This window comes from Cryptomeria japonica, chromosome 11 (assembly GCF_030272615.1).
Source record: "Cryptomeria japonica chromosome 11, Sugi_1.0, whole genome shotgun sequence".
Lineage (NCBI taxonomy): Eukaryota > Viridiplantae > Streptophyta > Pinopsida > Cupressales > Cupressaceae > Cryptomeria > Cryptomeria japonica.
In genome coordinates this window covers 53,003,242-53,013,813 of record NC_081415.1, presented here as the reverse complement: position 1 = coordinate 53,013,813, position 10,572 = coordinate 53,003,242, and the positions used below count along the sequence as shown (strand labels likewise).

Genomic DNA, 10,572 nt, shown 5'->3' with positions numbered 1-10,572 from the left:
TGGCTGGTCTGATTCTTCCAAAGGTTTCTCTTGTTTGACCTTGGCTATTTCTCCTGTTCATGATTGTGGAGATAATAGAGATGGAGAAGCTACTATGAATCAGGGGTGGTCACTTCTTGATGTCACTCTGGACCCTGTTGATGTGTGGGGCAAGCCAGATGATTGAGATCCTCCTCTGTCATCGTCTGGGATTGCTCTCACTTCTTAAGCAATTAGTCTTTTATGCTTTCCCACTTCTTCGACACTGCTTGTTTATTGTTTATATGTTTATATGGGTACTGGGCTGCCCATAGACTTCTGATTTAGCTCTTTGGGCTTTGTCCATTTGAACTCTGAGTGGTGACCTTGTGTTCCTTTACCCTTTTTTTTTGTGGATATATGTACTATAAATTTTAATTAATAAATACAGGAGCATATATTCATAAAAATAAATAAATTATGAACTCTAACAATTTATACTCTTGCTGTCATTATCAATTTTATGTATCTAAAATAATATTAAAAAAAGTATAGAAAATAAATAACGTTAAACCATTGAGCCCATTAAACGTCAAGAAAGGCTAGGGCCAAAGGATATTGGAAAACAAAGTCTTAAAAAAGAAAGTTTTAAACTGTTATTAAGTGGGCGTGCCTCCCTTCTACCCGCTCATTCGAATCAAAACGCTGTAAAAAGCCACTTTATCGACTAAATTTGTATGGCAAATTCCAGACCGCATACTCTTTTCATTCAGCTTTTGAAGAGCACGAGATTCATAATCATGATGAATATGCTTTCTCTCAGACAACACGCGTTTCTTTTTCTTTTGAATGTCATTTAATCTCCACACTCATCTTTTATATTCTTTTCACGTACTCCTCAATTCAGTGGGCGTCCATCTCATTCCTCTGGGAATCTCCTTTTTCTATGACACGCTGATGACACTGATTATGAGATGATCTCCTCATGATAAGATCGAGGTTATGTAGTTTACAATTTCACATGAATAGAATGTACATGGATTCAATAGAATCTGAAAAATGCATCTAATACGAAAAATAAGAAGAGATAACATGTTTCACGTTCAAGGATAGGTGTTCGACAGTATTGCAGACTGATTAGAAAGATGAGAGTACAAGTGTACTAGACCCTACACCACAGGTCTGAATCGACATCAAAATTCAGAATTAAAACCAAGATACAGCGACTGGTTAAAGAAAATTTAAATAGAGTTTGGAACAGTAAACGAAAAACTCATTATTCATCGATAGAGAGAACAAATATATAGATATAACTGACTTCAACAAGACATCTATTTAAATTACTAACAGTTCTTATGTTAGTGTATATTCTAACACCCTCTCTCAACACTACAACATTAAATTGACTAACAATATTAAAAAAAACAATAAAAATACATTACATAAAAGATATTTTTTGAAAACAATTTTCCAATCAGTAAGACTTCTTCAAGCTGGTATAGTTGTTTAGCTATAATACAAGTTCCCAACATTATTGGGCACCATTTGCACATGAACCGCCTCATCACACACATAAGAGTATAATGTTGAACTTCAAGATTTTAGACCCTGCTTTGAACTATTAGACATCAATCTTCACGTGTTTATCTCATAACCCCAATGAAATAGAGTTTCTCCAATTTACAAACACCTTAGACTATTGAAATCTAACTATTGTTTACTATATCCCTCTATCTTCAGTTTTCAAAGTCTTGGAATCTTCAGAATAAGAAAAGTAACTCATCTCCAATGAACTTATTACGACTATCAATATCCAATGGTTCTTTAACAAATGTTATAGCCATGCCAGCAAAATTTAACTTGGCTGGAGTCTTCGTCTTAGGTTTAGTAGATTGGAGCTTCTGCACCTTCACTAGCTCCACCGTACTAGTTCACTTTAAACTTAGGTTATTTTATTTCCAACACCAACAAACATCATTTATAATTTGTAATTTCTAGATGTAGCTTCTATTTCCATATTAGCACTCACACTTAAAATCCCCGAGAAATATTGGCTATACCAACAAGAGCTGCAAGCAGCGAAGTTCCTGCGAGAGGCTGGAAAAACAGTTCTGGTATTGTTGTTGCATGATGTGTTTATGTATACATGAAAATAGACATCCTTGTAAGTGAAAGGATTGCTAGCTGAGTCTGGAGTATTGGTGTTGTGTGATTTGTTTTTGTATTTGGCACATAATTTTTAACATTGACCTACATGACTTTGTATAATAGCAATACCATACTATATTATTTTGCTTGCTAATGAATAGCAAGCTAACATTAAATAACTGACAACATAATCGTGCATTGTAAAAGTGCCTTTTATATCTAATATTTCACAACATTAAAGACAATGAAGATAGATTACAAATTACAATCAATGAAATACACCAAAGCATTTTTTTTTGCCATGCAATATAGAATACATAAAACTAAACACCTCATTCACATAAATAAAATATCATTGTATTTCTTAATATTTGCACGTACAAATAATACATATTATTGAGGGCTACAATGATAACAATCCTGACTGGAATCTATACCATACCAAACCTAACAAAATGAATTATCTTGCAACTTTATGAAATAGAGGCTCTCATATCCTGTCCAATGTCCCTATAGTGAGTAGTCACCATAGTTTCGCCCCACACTCGTGAAAAGGAAAGGATTGTTGATACTAGCCCAACTATTCATCATGGAAGAACAACACCAACATAAGTATAGTAGAGGAGAAAACTCTATTGAAAACAAGAATAGAAGAAGCAAACAAGGCAAAAAGAAACATATTTATATTTTGAAACTCTTAGATGTCTATTTAGATCTGCTCTAACTTTACCCCTACAATTATGTATACAAGACCAAATAGGATGAAATATCAAAACATATCTATGTATCTGTACAAATCCCTTTTTGCAATATTGCATTTTAGGCATCGACCTCTCAACTTTTGACCAATGGAGTGAATTGACTGTCCAATGATCTTGCAGCTGCTAACCATGCCAACACTATGACCAACAATATGCCACCAAGGTAGGGAGTAGAGTTGGCAAGGGAACCAAAGGTTAAAATAAAAAATTGCTGAATCAACGCACCTCTAGATTTTCCAAGGGGATTGTGCAGACAACATCTATTGCAGTCTTTCCCTTTATCTATAAGTAGAGGATTGATATAGTAATAAAAGTCATTAGATAAGGCACAAAAATTAATGGATTCTAGAGGCGAATATTTCAAATATTTGGTGCTATTGTTATGATAATACATGCTACTGTATGATTGTATACTTCATTGTAAACCCAGAAAAATGCAAATGAAAATAGTAAACACACAAATCTCTATAATTTGGAGACAACTGATTTAACGTGGTATCCTCATCAAAAGGAATATAGGCCATCTCTTTTCAAGGATCAAACAAACTATACTTAGCACTCTTGCTAAGAATATTTTGGAGAGCCTCAACATACACTGCTACCAAAAGAGGTGTCAAAGCTACTTTACCCATTACAGGAGCAAGTGGCTCCCCATAGAGTATAAGACCAAAGAACGCTACTCTTGTAGCAAGTAGCACCATTGGTGTAATGGTAGCTACTACTACCCACACATACTTGCAAAATATAACTCTTCTTAAAAACATCATTGAGAAAGTGGTTATTCTTGTACATGTTGAAAAGTCTCCCATGAAGGAAGAGTACTCATTTGGACTTGGAAATTGTTGGAAACAAAAAATATCTAAAATCATATTGCCAAAAAATGTCCCAAAAATCAAGTAGACAATCTTTGCTTAAAAAGTATTTATGAGCTAATGGCTGGATGTTGTGGTCCTCAAGTAATCAGAGATAGGGTGCTATTCTACTGTATAAATTAGAAAGCAAAGAGCATGAGAAATTTTATGAAAAAACTTTTTGATGTTTATTTTTCACACAAATTTTCAATGAAGTTTATTTTAGATTTATCAGGAAAAACCAAAGTGCTAGTACAAGTAGAGCAGTTGGGTTGTGCAAGGCCATGAGTAACTAAGGACCATAAAGGATGTGAGCACAAGTGTAACCATGGTTCAGGGAACTACAAATTTCAAGGTAGGTAGGTAGATTAGCTTTATACACTACCTGACATTAGAAAGAATAAAACCTGGAATGCATTGGAAGACGGTATTGGAGGATTAAAGAGTGGTTTCTAGTCATTATAGAATATGCAAATGAAAAAGAGAGAAGAATGCAATAAAATTTAGCATGTTATTAATGAATATATCAGTAATTAGATAATAAGAATAAGGATGAGCTTGTATAGCCCCCTGTACCAATCTAAGTCATTAGTTGTAGTAAAGCTTTAACATGTTGAACTTATAATGGCTTTATCAGGATGTTGTTCAGTGAGGGAAATCAATCGCAACTACATTCAAACTGAGGCTGACATAGCTCGATCCTTATCAAGGCTCTGAATACTCTGCTCTCACATAAGTATTTGTCAAATGTTGTAACTGCAAGTGCCAAATTAGACATGCGTGCAAAAGGTGGAATCATAGACCAAACACCTAATTTGTTTGAAAAAATCCCTTAGAAATGTAAAAGGGGTTGTGCCATACCGTGGAGTATAGACAAGTCAAGCAAACTGTTTGACAAAATTCACAAAGAGATGTAAACAAATTGCTTGATAAAATCCCTCAGAAATGCAAATGGGGTTGCGCCATACTGTTTGACAAAATGTCTCAAAGAGATGTAAATAGATTGTTTACACAATTCTTCAAAGCAATGTGCGTGCGGGTGCAGAAGCTTACACGTGGCATGTGAACTGTATAACAAGAAGAGAAACCTCGGAGAGGCATCTCTCATGGAATGTAATGATTGTTCGATATGCACAAAATGGATTTTTTGAAAAATATTTAGCAACTTTTAAATAAAGGACTGGTACCTAAATATTTGAAGAACTAATCCAACTATTTTTACAACAATACTCATACAACATTCGTCACCCGGTCACCATGATAGAACTTTGCAATACCAGACAAAAGACAAAAGAACCCTTTCTCACTTTTCTCCAACGATGGAGAAAGATGTTCTTTAGATATTCACGGACTATCCCAGATCTTGAGAAAATGGATATCTTTGTCAACAACCTAATCCCTGAATTAAAGTACAGTGTCCAGATGCAAGTACACCCTTCATTCAAGAAAATGGTGGATAACGCCCTCAGAATGGAAGATGTGCTTATAAAAAAGGGAGATATATCACTTTGGAAAGAAACATCACAAGGTTCTAGCTCTAAAGAAAATATCAAGTACTGGAAATACGGTAAAGATAACAACAGAAACATTGTTAGTCATGGAGTGGTGGATATTGTCCAAGCAAAAACAAAATGCACAATATTTAACTTGGCCAGTGGCACGCAAGCGCTCAAGGCAGCTAAAACTGCGGCAGAAAATCCTCCAAAGAAAACAAGAGAATGGTTTAAAGAAAAGCCTTGGGTCTCAAAACCTAAGCGTGATTTTACTCCTCTAGATGAATCATATGAATCCACTTTTAAAACCTTATTGGCAAATAATATGATAACATTGCCAGACAATTCTAGACCATATGACCCAGAAATTAGACCCAAATGGTGGAGAGAAAACGAATATTGTGAATATCATCAAAACAAGGGACATAACATAAACAACTGCATGAAACTCCGACATGAAATCCAAGATCTCATTGACGCGGGCAAGATCTTTGTTGGAAATCATGAAACTAATGTTGATCATAAGGCCTTTAAGGATCCCTTACCAACTTATAAACAAGGAGATTCCTCAAAATTCAAGGGAGGAGCTAGAGTCAATTATACCTACACTAACAATGATAATGTGATCAACATGATTGAATATGCTCAACCTGAATATTGCAATGTGATCATAGTCCCGGGTCACCAAATTCAAGCACAAGCTGCTAATGTTGTGACTCGTGCTCAAAGGAAAATTACTCTCCTAGGAGCTAGTTCCTCAACTTTTGATCAAACAACATCAAATCTACCAAATAGATAAATAGACACAATCATGGCCAAATCAAAATAGTTGGCTTCGTCGTCTTCTCCTGGTTATAGTATTGTCGAACAATTGAAGAGAACCAATGCTCAAATCTCCATTTTGGAACTGCTTAAGTTCTCTTCTAGTCATAAAGAGGTCCTGGACAAGGCTTTAATTACCACCAGTGTCCCTAAAGATTTAGACATAGATCAGTTTCAATCTATGGTGGGTCACCTGACCTCACCTCATTACCTTACTTTCTCTAAAGAAGATGATAACTCATTGAGTCACCCACATAACCAGCCATTACACATTGAAGCCATGATCCATAAACACCGAGTTAAATGTGTTTTGATAGATGGAGGCACTGGGTTGAATATGTGTACATACAATCTAATGACACAGCTGGGATTTTCTGCAAATGTTATTGATCCAACAAAGAAAATAACAATCAAGGCTTATGATGAAGAAGAAAGAACCTCCAAGGGTCTGGTGTGATTCCTAATTAGGGCAGGACCTATAGAAAGAGATGTCATTTTTCAAGTCCTGGATCTTCATCTTTCATACAACATCTTACTAGGCAGGCCATGGATTCATGAAATGAAAGCAGTACCATCTACGTATCATCAATGCTTGAAATTTCCTTATAATGGAGTTGAAGTCAGTATTCCTGTTGATACAAGTTATACCTGCAATGCATTAACACAGAGTGTTGATGCTTTTGTTCCTCATAATAGAGCAGCCTCCAAAGCTAAAAGTTTGGAATCTTTGCTAAAAGATTTACAAAAGAAATTGAAAATCACAAACATTGGCATAGATGGCTACAAAATAGAGCCTATACTCTAATTGATGTCTCTTCCTCCATCACCAAGACAGTCGGGAAAACCATCAGAGGCTATGAAGCCACAAACTTCAACTCCAAAAGTCATTTAGGATGGTGTCTTTATACAGTCCTCTACTTCTCTTGCAAGTGAAATAGAAGAGGATGACATTCTCAAGTCACTTTTCAAAGAAGATAGTGCAAACAAAGAAATACGACATTGTGAGATTTCTCCAACACAATATGGTCCAGGCTATAAGATGCTTCAATGCATGGGATATTCAGGTACCAGTCCTTTAGGAAAACGTCAAAAAGGTATTGTTGAACCTATTCAGTGGCAAACTAAGTCTACCAATGATAAAGCTAGACTGGGATATGATCCAAGAAAGTCATCAGATCAGAAGCACACATCCCACCATCAACGTAAGTGGAAGAAAAAGGTACTACCTTTAACAACACAAGAAATTAATACTCAACAAACTCAGGGAGAGTGTGATGATGAACAAAAAGAATTGTCCACCCAGAGAGAGGAAACAGATGGTAATCAAGTTCCAGTTATATCAGCTATAATACCACAGGAAGTAGAAGTCCTAGAGGATATGAGAGACGAAGTATACAGAATTAGAGAATTGTTTGCACCGTTGAACATTTCGGTCGCATATACTGGCAGACAACAGGTAGATGATTCAGAAACTGATTCAAATGAGTATGAATGGGGTCCTAACCATCTCTCAGATACATCTACTACAGAAACCCCTAAAGAATCCAGTGATATCGCAAATGATGCACTAGAGTTGATATGCCTAAAAATGCAAAATGAAATGGAAGAAATCAAACTAAAAAGACAAGAAGACGATGAACGACAGATGGAGAAAGAAAGGACACAAGCAATTTCTTCGCCTACTAACTCTACCTCTAATGAGATAGGACAAATCAGGTATGGAACTACAAAAGAAGAATTAGAAGCTACAAAAATAGAACCAGTCATCAGTCCAAAGGAAGCTGAATGGAACAGATGACATGGATTAACAAAATCATCAAGGTTATGTCCACAAGTGTGTCAAATACAAGCAATCAATGAACCAAATCATGAAGGAACTTGCACCATCAAAGATGTAGGTATTGATACTATATATACTTTTACTAAGCCACTTGAAGATGAGTCATAAACTTCATCTTATGACTTTGATAACTCAAATAGGAGCTCTATTTATAACAACAATTATTCAACAACACATTATGACTACTCTGTCATGAATGTTGAGATATTGTCCACTGACCCTGTTACTGTCACACCACGGTATGTAGTCCAGTCTGAAGTAGGTGACAATGCGAGAAGTAGGTCAGTTGGGTTAGGTCCAATAAATACTAACATGAATTTTGATAATCGTGTCATCACTCTTCCTGGTCTCGAGACACATACGCAAGGTAGTCTTTTGGAACTCGACTGGTTAGTCCGAAGCCATGATGATAGTACCGTGAACTCCCTTGAGCCTATTCCAACCTTATCCTTAATACACCCTGAACTGATCGATTGTACTCTTTATAACCAACACTTGAATGTACCCACCTTTGCCAATGACTATACGTTAGCCTATTATCTCAATGCAGTTGAACCCATGAACTCTTCCACCACTGAACAGATTGAAAATAGGACTAAAATAGATATCAAGTATCTTAGTCGCAAAAATAAGAAAAATTAAAATAAAAGACCTGATGGCGAAAACCACATTATGGTGGTATCAGAATCTAAAAAAGAGAAAATAAAGGACGTACCTAAGGGTGAAAACCTCTCTAAGGCGCCTGAAGGTGAGATACTTGATATACTGCCAAGTCATTCTCAGGAGAGATTTTTCATATATATCGAGCCAACTCAGCCAGTGAACATTGGGAGTCAAGAGACACGACACATCATTCATTTAGCTCTATCACTATCAGCAGAAGAGTTAAAAGATTTCAGCAACCTTTTTTTAGAAAAAAAGATCAACTTTGCATGGACATACTTAGATATGCCAAGACTAGATCCTGATCTCATCATGCATCATCTCTTTATTACACCAGGAGTTAAACCAATCAACCAAAAACTTTGTAAGATGCATCCGCATGTAGCACTGCTAATCAAAGCTGAACTAGAAAAATTGTTGAAAGCTGGATTTATCAGAGCTATAGACTACGCATAATGGATATCAAATATATTACCTATATCAAAGGCAGACAAATCTATTAGAGTTTGCACAGACTTCAAGGATCTCAACAAGGCATGTCCGAAAGACAATTTTCCATTTCCCAACATTGACATGATAGTAGATATGACTGTTGGATATGAGATGTATTCATTAATGGATGGATTCTCTAGTTACATTCAGATCAAAATAGCACCTGAAGATCAAGAAAAGATAGCTTTTACATGTGCATGGGGAACCTTCTACTGGAATGTTATGTCGTTTGGTCTAAAGAACGCAGAAGCAACTTACCAAAGAGCAGTAACCACTATCTTCCACAATATGATGCAAAAAAACATGGAAGATTATGTTGATGACACCCTGGTAAAGACTATGAAGAGATCTATGCATATTCAAGAACTGGGCCTCATACTAGATAGAATGGAAAGATTCAAGATCCGGTTAAATCCTAAAAAGTGTGCATTTGGGGTAACATCAGGAAAGTTGCTTGGTTACATAATTTCAAAAAAAGGAATTGAGGTTGACCCTGAAAAGGTCCAAGCTATAATGGAAATGTCTCCACCCAAGAATATCAGTCAAATGAGAAGTTTACAGGGTCGTCTTCAATCAATAAGGCATTTTATATCTCAGCTCGCAAACAAAGCTCAACCCTTCGCGAAGGTATTAAGGAAAGGAATTCAATACAACTAGGATAAATATTGTGAACAACATTTACAAAAAATCAAAGAATATCTTTCTAATCCACCCATATTAATGCCACCGATTCAAGGTAAGTCACTGATCCTATACATATCAGCTACAGATACTTCACTGGGGGCACTTCTAGCACAACAGGATGACAATAAAAAAGAACGAACTATCTATTACATCAGTAGAACATTGGTGTCATATGAAATGAACTACACTATAATAGAGAAAGCATGCTTGGCATTGGTCTTTGCATCACAAAAATTAAGACACTATATGTTGGCACACTCTATTAAGTTGGTAGCTAAGATCAATCCACTCAAATATCTTCTCAGTAAAGCAACGCTTACAGGGAGACTAGCCAAATGGGTCATGGTTCTTACGGAATTTGATATCGAATATGTGGAACGTAAAACCATCAAAGGATAGGTTATTGCAAACCAACTTGCTGATGCTCCACTTGAAGACAATCAACCTCTGCATATAGAATTCCTGGATGAATCAATCATGCACCTTACTGAACAATCATGCAAGATGTTCTTTGATGGGTCTTTCACTTAACATGGTTCTAGTGTCGGAATACTTTTTATTACTCCTCAAAAATATTCAATTCTGAAAGCTTACAAAATTCTCTTCCCTTGCACAAACAACATTGCAGAATATGAAGCTTTGGTAAATGGGATCAAGCTGGCCATCGAGTGGAAGATTATTGAATTACACATCTATGGAGATTCTCAACTCATCATCAACCAAATCAATGACCTATATCAGACAAGAGATGAAAAAATGATGCCTTATAAGAGATGGTGGATGATCTCAAGAAATACTTTACCTTTGTATCATTTCAGCAAATCTCCACAACAACAAATAGAGCAGGGAATGCAATGGCC

General features: G+C 36.0%; 1 pseudogene; it reads right to left on the bottom strand.

Moving 5' to 3' along the window:
- Positions 1-2,940: 2,940 nt before the first annotated feature.
- On the bottom strand, positions 2,941-3,649 carry LOC131051339 (plastidic ATP/ADP-transporter-like; annotated as a pseudogene).
- Positions 3,650-10,572: the final 6,923 nt, after the last annotated feature.